The sequence below is a fragment of the Canis lupus genome, chromosome 12 (genome assembly GCF_011100685.1).
Source record: "Canis lupus familiaris isolate Mischka breed German Shepherd chromosome 12, alternate assembly UU_Cfam_GSD_1.0, whole genome shotgun sequence".
NCBI classification, from domain to species: Eukaryota; Metazoa; Chordata; class Mammalia; order Carnivora; family Canidae; genus Canis; species Canis lupus.
The window spans coordinates 27321678-27334493 of NC_049233.1; the positions used below are offsets into that span (position 1 = coordinate 27321678).

The 12816-nt window shown below is 39.5% G+C and overlaps 1 protein-coding gene across 4 annotated transcripts in view; it reads left to right on the forward strand.

Moving 5' to 3' along the window:
* Window positions 1–2172: 2172 nt before the first annotated feature.
* PHF3 (PHD finger protein 3) overlaps window positions 2173–12816 on the forward strand; it is a 77137-nt gene continuing 66493 nt past the window's right edge. The window contains exon 1 of one of the 4 annotated variants that reach the window (XM_038554429.1): window positions 2173–2498. The gene's annotated coding sequence lies outside the window, so the exon portion shown is untranslated. Of the gene's footprint in view, window positions 2499–2794; window positions 2814–3334; window positions 3485–12816 lie in introns of those variants that run through there. The other 3 variants (XM_038554434.1, XM_038554431.1, XM_038554430.1) reach the window with 3 other exon arrangements.

Consider the following 12816-nt stretch of genomic DNA (forward strand, 5'->3'; position numbering starts at 1 on the left):
AGAGATAGGAGGGAGGGGGAAAAGGAGATGGAGAGAGAGAATCTTAAGCAGATCCCATGGTCAGTGCAGAGCCCGGCAGGGGGGCTTGATCTCACAACCCTGAGATCATGACCTGAGCCAAAATTGAGAGTTGCATGTATCTGACTGAGCCACCCAAGGTGTTCCTCATTATCACACTTTCTTTGTTCCTCTTCTAGTAACGTTTTTATAGACTGATGATTCCCTCTAGTAACCTTTTTATAGACTGGGCAAAAGACATCGTGTTTATATCTGGAAGCGAAAAGCAAAGATGATTAATAAACAAATGTGAGCCTTGGTGCTTGACTGGTTCAAAATAATAGTCAAAACATCATACTTTGTGGTAAGCTTGTTGGCTTTTTTAGGATTAAAATCTTTATTTTGTGAATGTGACAGGCTTATCATTCTTGTATTTTCTTTTGAACTCCATTGTGGGTTTTTTTTCATAAATTTACTAAAATTTCTTTAACAAGATAAATTTTCCCCAGTTCTTTCGAGGAAATTTTCCATCTCATGATTTTCCCTTTGAGTTCTAGTCTATTAAATCCCTTAGGATTGGATTTTGTTTATAATTTTATTCTTTCCTAACACCTTTTTCAAATTTCACATTGACGTCCAGAAGAGTAAAAATAAATTTAAGACTTATTTGTGCAATTCATCCCAGACATTCTAAGTGAAAAAAAAATTTGATCACTCATTTCTAGTTTCCTTTCTAAAAAAAAACAAAAACAAAAACAAAAAACCTCATAAAAAAACAAACAACAAAGATTGTAAAACCAAGTTTTTAGGGATTGATGAGTCAAGGCAGGGGATGGAATTCTAGGATTCTAGTAGAATTAGGACAATCTAAACCTTGTGGAAGATCATTTGGTATTGGAAGTGCTTGAAATACCAAAAGACTGGAGAGAGTAAAGAAAAGCTCTTCACCACATGCCTGTGAGTTATTATCCTACTCTGCACAAATCTCACAAGGTGGACTACAGTTGGCCTGAGGCTTAAATCAACAAGTAAAGGTTTCTGAGGAGCCCAGCAGGTGCTGGCTATCATTCCTTAGTGGGTACTGTTATGGTCCTTGCAAAAAGGAGGCACAATCCCAGTGCTTAAAGGGACTCATTTTGGTCATGGGGATGACCAGCAACAATTACCTCACAGTGTCTATAGTGGGCTGAGACAGAGGTCAGCCCAAGCTGTGGGAGCTGTGGAAGCACATAACCCAGACCAGTGGTCTTCAAACTTTTCGGTCTCAGGACCCTTACACGCTCTTAAAAATTACTAAGGGACTTCCGAGAGCTTTTGTTTCTATGGGTTATTTACCATCGCAGGAGTTCAACCTAAGAGTCACAAAACATTAACAAAGTAACAATTTATTACACGTTACCGTAAATAATCTATTATGAAAAATACATTCTCCAACAGAACTGAATGAGAAGATGTGGCATTGCTTCAGGTGTTTGCACATTTCTTCAACGTCCGCGGATAGCTAGACTCTCCCATCCGCTTTTGCATTTAACCAGCTGCTACATGTTTTGGTTGAAGAAGATGAAGGAAATTCGGCCTTCTACATATGTCACTGTCCAAGGACTGAAGCTCCTCTGAAAGGTGCCGGGAACCCTTCCTTCGGAGGATCCTCTTGATGCATTTTGAGAACTGCTGGCTTCGACCAGGAACGACCGTCGTCGGGGAAGGCCGCCGCCTGCGTCCCGAACAGCAGCTCTTTAGAGCCAAGGTGAGAATGGAGGCGGCGGATGGCGGATGGCGGCTCCGTGGTGCACGCCCAGCGGGGACTCCCGGGCAGGGGTCATCTGGTCTCCACTCTTGAAAGCGCACCCCGGTAAAGACGCGGATCGGTCGGACAGGCAAATCTGATCAGCCGTATCACATAAACTGCGAAGGCTGCGTGCTTCTCGCAATCGAGAAAAGCCGACCCGCGCCTGCCGCCTCCGCTGCCGGCCGCCGGGGAGCCGAGAGCTTCGGGCCCGCGGGTGTGCCGCGCCCTCGGCACCCTGGGAGGGGCGCGGAAGCGCGGCGGAGAGCCGCTGCCCGGGCCCCGCGGAGGCGCGGCCGGGAGGGCCCACAGCGCGCAGGCGCAGCGCGCAGGCCGCGGTCCCCGGAACGGTAAACAGTGGGGTCACGTGACGCGGCCCGGCTCCTGCCCCCGCGCCGCCGCCGCACGCCGATGGCTGCGGGGTCTCGCGCCGCCGCACGGTCCCCACGAGGCGAGCGACCCTCGGTCCCTGGGCGGCGGCGGCTGCTAAGACGCTACAGAGGGCGGCGCGGAAGCCAGGCTAGTGTCGTCAGCAGCAGCCGCTCGGCCCGGTGAGGAAAAGAGGCAGTGGCAGCGACGCCGACGTCCTGCGCGTACCCCCTCTCCCCGGCACCCACCGGGCCCCCTCCTCCTCCTCGCGGCGGCGGCGGCGGCGGCGGCGGCGGCCACCATCTTCCTCTTGCTGCCAGTGGTAGCGCTCGTCTGGCGGAGCTGGGTGAGTTGCGGCTCCGGCCGCGGCCAGGGAGACGGGCAATCCTCCCCTCCCCCATCCCCTTCCACACGCACGGCGCCTCCGCGGGCCTCCCCGCCCCGCCCCTCCCCTCCCGCGGCGGACACTCCGCGCCTTTCTCCCGCGCAGCCGGGAAGCCTCGCCGGCCTCTTGCGCAACGTCCTCGGCCTGCCCGGGCCGCGCCTCTGTCGCCCGGGACCGTTTGGACCGCGGGCTGGGAGGGAGCCGCGGCGGCGAGGGCGCCTGGCGGAGGTTCGGGACCGCGGCCTCTCCCCGCCTCCTGCTCCCGGGCCTCGGGTGGTGAGTGTGCCCCGCCGCCGCCGCCGCCGCCGCCGCCGCCGCCGCCGCGCGGGCGGGCGGGCGGGCGGGCGCGCAGGCCCGGAGGCACCGCGGGCGCTGCCAGGAAGGCCTGGCCTGCAAGGGCCCCGGCCCCGGCCTGTCGGACCTCTTCCCTCCAGGGCAGCCCGGCCTTGAGCCCTGGGCCCGAGGTCTGGGCAGCCGGGATTGGCCTTTGCCGGCGAGGCCGAGCCCAGTCCTAGCTTTTGGGAGCGGGGGGAGTTGGCGCTCTGTGCATCCTCCCGCTTACCGCGCGCTTTTGTGCTCGGGACCCAAACTGTCGACTCCTTTTCATTAGTTTGAAATGGGAAGCCTAGAATCTGGCCTTCGGATAATACGAGTAATTTAATGAACCACTTGTCGATACGTGCGTGTTAATGGTGCTAAATAACTGATCACCTGACACGGGGGGGGGGGCGGGGAGGAGGGAGAAAGGGAGAGAATGTTGGTACCGCGCACAGCCCTGTTTCCCTTCTTCCCCCCAGCAGTGTGTTGCCGGGTCCGATGACCTTTTCCCACCTTTGGATTTTTAAATGCCATTTCCTAGAGACTAGGATTCAAGGTAGTTTGAATGCATGATTATTGGTGCTATTCAGGAATCATTTCGCAGATTATGATCATGGATAATCATTAATGTAAGTGGCAACAACGCTTTGATATCTGCCTCTGTAAAGTCTTCATTAAGTGTAGAGATACTTAATTTAACCTGAGACTTGGTTACTGAGCCTTTCCCAAACAAATGCTTACTACCGTTTTTTTTTTTTTTTTTTAAGCTTAAAAAAATAAAAAAGAAAGATACAGTAAACTATTTAGGGAGTACCTAGTACATTGTTCTATTTAGTTACTATTTCGAGGTCGAACTTGTCTTCCTTTTTACAAACTGGTGGTTTGAGATCTTCCAAAACTACGCCTCCATTACTCATTCATTTCCTACCATTTTTTGATTCTTCAATGAAGTGTTTGGGATTGTGAAAATGTTTGTAGTTGTGTTTGTGGTTGGAAGGAGACATGAGTCGAAGAACCAAGAAATCTTTGCAGCGTTCTTCTGTTTTTGAATTTATGTATTCATTCCAGAACACAAGAGCTATGTAAAGATTATTATTTCGGATAGTTTTTATCTCCACTAGTACTCGACTTTTTCTTAATTATCTGTCCGATTCTTCTGTTTACTGGCCCCGTATTACAATAATGGATTTTTTTCTCCATCATCATTATCACTATTAATGTTTTAAAATACAAACTTCATTTCCTCACCATAGAAATATAATTTAAGAAGGGACATAGGAGCTATATTATTGCTCTGATTAAGCCACGCACGGTTCAGTCAATTCTTGAGCTGCAGAAAGACGTCTCAGCTGACGTGGGCCACTTTTTAAGTGTTCAGAATTACAACAATAGATTTTAAGCTTTATTTGGTAGCTGTACTCATGATTTTTCAGAAAGGATAACAGATGAGCTACTGGTGGGACCAGTTCCCCCTGTTTCTTTAATGGTTTATAGGTCCGTTTATTGAAGAGCATGAAAATGTAATTTATTATTACTACTTTTGCATCCTTTGGGAGGGTAGTGAACTTCCTTATCTATCACACTGCGTTAGTTTTGCATTCCATCCTATTGGGATAGACCTCGCAGAACTTCAGTTGATCCTTTGGTATGTATGCTCATCTGTTGCATATTCAAAGAAGTCAAATCTAAGAGAAAGTCGTCTGTGTAAATAAATAGAGGTGAAAATTAGTGTTGATTAAATGCAAATTTCAGGATAGAAAAGTGGAAAGGAAATTGTCTTTATGTCAAAATCCTTTAAAACCATACTATTAAAATTTGTATTGAGATTGGAATTCGTTAAGGTTGATAATCTTTGATTTATGTAATAGAATATTAATAAGACTATTATTGATAAAAGTTTGGGAGGCAGCAGTCAGCAATTTGGATTACTGTAAAATTATCCAGAGTTTAGTTTTTTTTTTTATGGAGTATGGATTATATTTGGAAAAAACTGGTGAATGTAAATTATCACACTGTTCTTGTTTTTTTTTGAGTACTAAAACATAATAATGGTTATCTTCCTCGGTAATATGGTGTTTCACTTTTTGATACATTTTGCTTTTAAATGTGCACTTTTTCCCATATTGTTTGTTTTTTTACACAGATTTCTCATGAAATCTGTTTTGCCTAATTTTTTTGTCTGAAGATAAGATCTTTTCTATTTTTTAATGAGATAATGAGATTTATTGATCAACATCTTAGGTTTGTGGATTACCCATAACTACTTCACCAGTGTCATGAAGTATCAGTGTTCTTGGAGGGTTGACTTCTAAATATTTTCATTCATTGATGTTTTAGGAAATCTTTCTGACAAGTGGCTGCTGGGTTTCTTTCTTGTGTGGAGTAGTACATCTTGTGCTCGGTTTCTCTCTTATTTCTTCTTGGAGCACCTCTGAGAATCCTGGAGTATCTTTTCAGAAGCATAAACATTTTTTAACTACAAAAATGACTTGGCAGATTGTTAGACACAGTATAGTTGCATGCTGAACAGCAGAAGATACTCCTTTTTTTTTTTTTTTTTTTTTAGTTGCTGCTCTTTGATTACTGGGAAAAGATACTGAGAGTATTGGTTTGGTTCAAAATATCTGAGACCTAGGTGCTGCTTGTACCCTCAAGAAGCCTAGGTTGAGAAACAATATTCAAAGACATGAGATGTTAAATCATTGTATTAGAGTTAAAAGAAGAAATTTCAAGACTTAAAAAAGGAATTGTGTGAGGAATTGCCATATGTATAGATGGGACACTTACTCCTATGCATTTTGTGCTTAGTTTAGATCATTTTTTAATGGTCAGGGGATTTTGGTTTCTATGATTATTTGTAACATGAAGAGAGGGAATGGATGAAGAGAAATAGTTTAATAAAAATTTCAAAATATTATCCAGAAATTGTAATCTGCACAATGTAACTTTATTAGATGAAGTTTTAAATGGCATAGTAGATTGTACAGAAAGGCTAAACTTTAATAATTTTGGTTCATTCATAATTTGTGTGAGTTGGCCACATGAAAACATTCTAAAATTGTAGACTGTGATAATAAATTGCAGAGTTTAGTTGATAACTTCTAAAATGATGTTTATACATAGAATAGCCACTGTAGTTTTATGTGTAGGGAGTTGCTAAGTGTGTATATTCTGACTTATTTTGGAGGAAGTGTGTGTCCCTTTGTTTTTAGTATTTGTAGGATTTCATTAGTGATACATTAAGAACAGAAACATAAGTAGGTGTTAATGTAAGTAGAGTGCATAAAATATAGTAGTTTAAACGTGTAGTCTCAGGAATCACACTGCCTGGGTTTCAGTTTGGGTATACTGGATATGTAATTCTGGGCAAATTACATAATGGTCTGGGTCTCAATTTGCTCATCTGCAAAATAGGTATAATAATTGCACCTGCCTCACAGGGTTGTTGGGAGGAACTAAAGAGAAAATGCATTACAATACACTGAGCGTATGGCCTGGCGGCACATAGTATATATACTATAGTACATGTTAGCTTGGTCTGTTACTACCTAGGCTATAGTTTTAGTGATGAACTGCTTCCACTCTTTCTATGGTTAATCCACACTGTTAATGCTTCCCATAATATGAATAGGGTATAGTTGTAAATATTGAAGTTTTAATTCAGTACAGTTGGCTAGTGTAATTCTGCTTTTGCCAGTTTCAGCTTGTACTTGATGGTTCTTTTTCTGGATTCTTAGGTTGGCTTTAGTTTTAGTATGGCAGATACTTTTTGGATTCTTTTATATTGATATAAGAATAATATACCTGGTAAATTCAGAAAAGTTATGAACCTTGCTGCTGCTTACAGATTTTAACCAATGAAACTAGAATAGAATTTGGTGTGTGTCTTTAGAGCAGTTGATTAGGTTGCATTGCTCTACAGAATTGTACTTTGTAGAATTGGATCATACTATCATGGTTTAACTGTTCAGTGATTTTCCTTTATCCTGGAGGCATAACCTATTTAATGTTGTTATATTATGGTGGTTAAGAACTGACCTTTATGTCAGAGCAGAATTGAGTCCCAGCTTTGTCACTTACTTATTCTGTAATATAGGGTGTAACTTTGCTAAACTTTATCCCCACTTTTACAATTTGAGAATAATAATAGTACCTTCCTAGTTGTGTGGGTGTGAAGATTAAATGACATACATTTAGATTTAGCATAGTGCGTGGCACATAATAAATATTTAATGCAGTTTACTTTATAAACAGATAATATGGGGTAATGGTAAGTGTATTGATTCTTGAATGAAATTTTCTGGGTTCAGATTTCAGCCCCACCACTTACTATAGCAAGTAATTTAATCTCTTTAATCCTAATTAATTTCTTCCTTCATTTGTGTTTTTCTTCCTTTGTTTAATGGATTATACTATAGCATGATTGTGAGGATTAAATTAATTAATAAATGTAGAGCAGAGTTTCTTAATGTTAGCAGTTTTCTAGCTGGGTAATTCTTTGTTGTGGGGCTTTCCTAGTGCATTGTAGTATATTTACTAGATGCCAGTAGCCTGCCCTCCCGTTTTGATGGCCAAGTGTCCTCTGGAGGGGGCATAATCACCTCTGATTGAGAATTACTGATGTGAAGCGTGTAGAACATTGCCTGGTGTGAAATTAGAAAACCTCATTTCACATTTTTCATCACTGTTAGTGGTGGTACTTTTATTTTTCTACTACTACTACTTATTAGAAATTTGTTCATGGTATCGTGCCTGATGAATTGATGCTTAATTTAAACTGTAATGTTGGGGCTAGAAAGCACCAAGTTTCCATTCCCAGGGGCCTGCATTTAGGTCTTGGCCTGGATTGCTTTTCCCCATTTTTGCATGGACCACTCTCTCTTTCCAGGTTTTGGCTTATATGTTGATTTATAATAAACAAGAGCTTAATTTACCGTTGTATGTAAAAACCCTCCTCCCCCCCATCACTATCACCTTGTTTAATTTTTTGTCATAGATTTTATAATATCCTGAATATATTTGTACCCCCCCCCCCATGCACATAAATCAGAGCATAGACTGCCTGAGAGAGCTTCATCGTGGAATAACTTCTTATGGCCTTTGATAGCTTTAATAATTTATTGTTAGGTTTAGATCTGTTTTTTTTTTAAGGTGATAATATGATAAAACATAGTTTTACTTTGAAGATGAGTCAAGATAGTTTTAATGTACTCTTGATGTAAAGGGGATTTTTGAAGAGGTGTAATTTGTGTGTGTGTGTGTGTGTGTGTGTGTGTGCTGTTGGTGCTTTCCAAATCTTTTTGCTTTCTATTCATACATGGAACAATACGTGCTGGTTTTTTCAGTGTAGACCAAATTTGGTTGCAGTATAATTTTTTGTGAATCAAGATAAAACAAGCATTTTAAAGCAGTAAATATCTTCAACTCAGCTTAAATTTTACTCAGAATGTTGGTAGTAATACTTATTTTTAAATTGCATTTTGAGTCTTTCTAAATGGTCTGTTAGGACCAAATTCTATCATTCATAATTAGCACATACTATTCCTTTTGCCTGGAGTATCCTCTGGATCTTGAAGATCCAGCTCATATATTACTTGCTTAGATTTTCTTGGCCTCATAAATTTCACCTTCCTCTCTGATACTGTCTGCAGTCCTTCAGTATGACACTTTCATATTTTGTTGTGATGTTTACATGTTGTTATATTTGTTTATATGTTTATACTCTTTTATATTGTGAGTTCCTTGAGTTTTGAAAATGGCATTTGTTTCACTGGTACCTATGATAACTAATTAAATGAAATATCCCATTCTCTGACTTAGCTGGATATATTTTATCATCTGTAAACGTGAGATGTGACTGTGAACTGAGAAATAATTTCTGGTTTTAGCATATATATTCCCAAAATATTTGTATTGATTTAATTGTATATATACATATCATTAGCCACTTAGCACACACCTTAGATAGGCTTATTATGTTATTTATTTATTGCCAATTTTATTTTATTATTTTTTTGTTAGGGAGGAGGGGTGGGAGGGGAGAGGGACTGAGAGAATATCAAGAAGTCTCCACGCTCAGCATGGCGTACAATTTGGGCTTGATCTCATAACCTTGAAGTCATGACCTGAGCTGAAATCAAGAGTTGGACACCTAACTGAGCCACTCGGGTGCTCCTTGAAGATTTTATTTTTAAATAATCTTGCTACACTCAGTTTTGGGCTTGAACTCAGAACCCTGAGATCAAGAGTCGGATGCTCCATGCAGCCAGGTGCCCCTGTTTTTTTTTTAATTTAAAGATTTTATTGATGAGAGACAGAGAAAGAGAGGCAGAGACACAGGCAGAGGGCAAAGCAGGCTCCATGCAGGGAGCTTAACGTGGGACTCCTTCCCCAGTCTCCAGGATCATGCCCTGGGCTGAAGGCGGCGCTAAACTTCTGAGCCACCTGGGCTGCCCCCCTGTTTTAATTATTACATTTATAATGCCAAATATAAGGAAGCATTTAAGTATAATTTCATTGTAAGAGATAGGAATTTGACTCAAGCAGTCTGCTTAATTAACATACTGAATCAACTCAGTTTTTCTCCTTAATTAGATCTGATTGTTTTTGTTTATCCACGTTATTAGATATCTCCCCACATTTTAGCTTTTAAAATATGGTTTTCAACAATATCATTTTTTAAAAGTTTATTTATTTACATAATCTCTACACTCAATGTTGGGCTTGAACTCATGACCTGAGATCAAGAGTCACCTGCTCTTCTGACTGAGCCAGCCAGCTGCCCCTTCTCTAAATGTAGATTAGTGTTTTAAAAAGGACTTATTTTAGAATAATTATAGATTTATAGAAGAATTGCTGATGTAGTATAGAGTTCCTATTATATGCTCTCATTCCAGTTTCTTGGTTGTTACATCTGACATAATGCTAGTGCCTTTGTCAGAACTAGAGATTAACATTAGTACATCGCTACTAACTTCCAGATTTTATTCTGTTTTTATTGGTTTTTCTACTGTCCTTTTTCTTTTCCATGATCCAATCAAGTTTACCACTTCGAGTTAGTAGATGAGTGTGTTCATGTTAAGTGAGTTAATATTTTTACAATCAGCTTATATTTGTTTTTCAGTTTAGCATGGGAAATGTTATTTTGGATACTGAACACTTGAAACTGATTTTTAAAAATAAATTACTTAATTCTTCCATTAAATGTTACTTTCAAGATAGTCTTGTGGGATGACTGTATACCATCATTTTTGAAATTCTTCCTTGGAATTACCCCCAGAGCCAGTTGCAACTGCTTAAGAAAAGTTAGTCTTACTAATTTATAACAATTTTACAAGAGAACTCATCTTGTGATGTGTCCTGTAGAAATCATTTCTTGGGACCCTAAAGTTTGGAATGCTTTATACCCTATTCTGTATTGGCATATTAAAAATATCTCAGTGGCAGTTATTTAGTAAACATTTGAATGAATTAAAGATATTATTAAAGAAATGTAACTTTGTTATGCCAAGTCCTCCTCCTCATTTGACTATGGAAGCTTTTTCCCTGATTTGCTTATTTAAGTTCAGATAAAACACACTTTGTATGTTATATACCAGTTTGGCCACAAAGCTGTACTGGAAAGTTTGGTTCACCTATGTTGTTTACAATATGCTTTACCTTTTTTTTTTTTTTTTTTTCTTTTCTTCTTTAAAGACTGAATATTGTGTACCATTGAGATAAAAAAATATGCCACAGGCTCTTAAGGTACCTTTTATAAAGGAGTTATTGGGATGATTCACCGATAGCAGTGTTACTGAAAAAAAGGTTGCTTAATTAGGTCACTATTTAGAATGGGGTGGTCTTTCCTATAGCTTTGTGATTTGGGGCTGTGTGATCGTAATTTCTGAATGTTCTGATTGTCTCTGTCACTTGAAAGCACGTAGTAACAGACTGACTCCAGATGAAGTTGTAGAATTTACTTTTGAGACTCTGGGAATGAGTGCATTTTTAGTAGAATCAGCATATTTTTTTGTAGAAGGAAAGTTAACTATTTGCCTTTAGAACTGGAGTTGTCCTTTTTTTCTTTTTGATTTATCTGAGGAAAAAAAGATTACTATTTGGGATGCAACTTTGAAAAGGAGGTAGTCTTGGCCTGTAGCTTTTGGATGCCAACAGATTCAGACAAACTAATTTATCTGTAGGTCCAGCCACTTGGTTTTGTTAAACATTTAGTAAAATTTTTATAAATTATTTTTAATCACCAGAAATTTATTACACTAAAATTTTTTGGTCCCTAAAAACATATGAGTAGAAGTATTGGTGATGTATGATAGTTGAGCCTTTCCTAGGTAATGAGAATCAGATAACATTAGGGAATTAAAACTTTTCCTGACTTTTCACCTGCATTGTAAGTTATAATTTTCTTTTAATGTTATAATTAGAAGAATGTGTGTAAAATAACCAGCAAATCAATCAAATAATTATTTCAGTTTTTAAAATATTTTAATATAAGTTGCAAAATTTGAGGAGAGATGCTAAAATCCTTCTGTTAAGAAGGGGATTGACTTTTGTGAGAATGAGGAAATTTTCTTTCCTTTTTTTAGGATTTTAAATTGAGTGGCATTAAACTTTGCACTTAAAATGAGCTGGTTGATGAATTTCAGTGGGTGTATATACTATACATTCAGGATTTAGGACATTTTCATCATCCCCTAAAGTATCTTCCTGTCCCTTTGCAATCTAGCCTTCTGTTATCCAAGGACCCAGGCAACTACTCATTTGTTAGAAAATTATGGAAAATTATTTTTTTTAAATATTTTATTCATGAGAGAGAGAGAGAGAGAGAGGCGCACAGAGACACAGGCAGAGGGAGAAGCAGGCTTGTGCAAGGAGCCAGACGTGGGACTGGATCACACCCTGGGCTGAAGGCAGGCAGGCAGGCACCAAACCGCCTAACCACCCAGGGATCCCTGGAAAATTATTTTTAAAGAAGATCCTTTAATGAGTCAGATCTAGTCAACTTCTAGCTCTGTAGCTCGGTGTGAAAAAGGAGGAGATACGGCGAGGGCTGTGGAGTTTTGGAACCTGGGATTGAGTCTTGGCTATTTTATGATTTGGAGGGAAAACATTTAAGTTGTTTAAATTAATTTTGTTTCATAAAGGAAATTATTTACATGTACTTTTTATATAGAGTCTATTATTATTGGAAATACATGGGTTAAATTTAGGTAAAATGGTTAGCAGCATATAATATATAACCAGTAAATTGTTGGATGTCTTTGGACTTACCCTTCCTTTATCATTTTTATTGGGGAAAGAATCAGAGACAGTTTGGGGAAATTTGGGTAGATTTGGAGCCAAGCAAAAAAATTGGAATTTTGGAACCCAAGATGTTTCTCTGTTAGTCAATTTTCTAGCCAACTGAATATTAGATATTTTTTTGTTGATGCCTCCCCTTCCCCCATCATCTAGAATACATTGGTTCATTTTTTTCTGAAACTAGTATTGCAAGTAATTAAACTTTTGATTGATTGAGGCTCTTGTAGAGCATTAGATGACCTTTCTGAGCACTATCTAGTATCAGTAGGAAACTAGCTTGACATCTGTATATACCTCACATGACTCACTAAAATAAATTTAAATCTCTGATGTATTGTTTTCTTATCATTTATCTCATTTTATAATACATTTTATAATAAAGGAAATAATTTCCTCCACTAAAATGCGTGTATGTGCACATCTCTCTGCCTGTGTATGTGTAGTTTTTTGAGTTTTGGTTTGTTGGGTTTAATTAAGTTTCTTTCCATTTTTTCCTCCTATCCCTACAAACAACCTTTTCTCTATATATTACCTTTCTTTAAATGATTTAAATGCTTTGTAAATAAAACAAGGCTATTTTACAGTTTTAATAGTTATGGAACAGTAATTTAAATGATTTAATTTTGATTCTTTTATATGGATTATTGTAAAAGCAGCATCA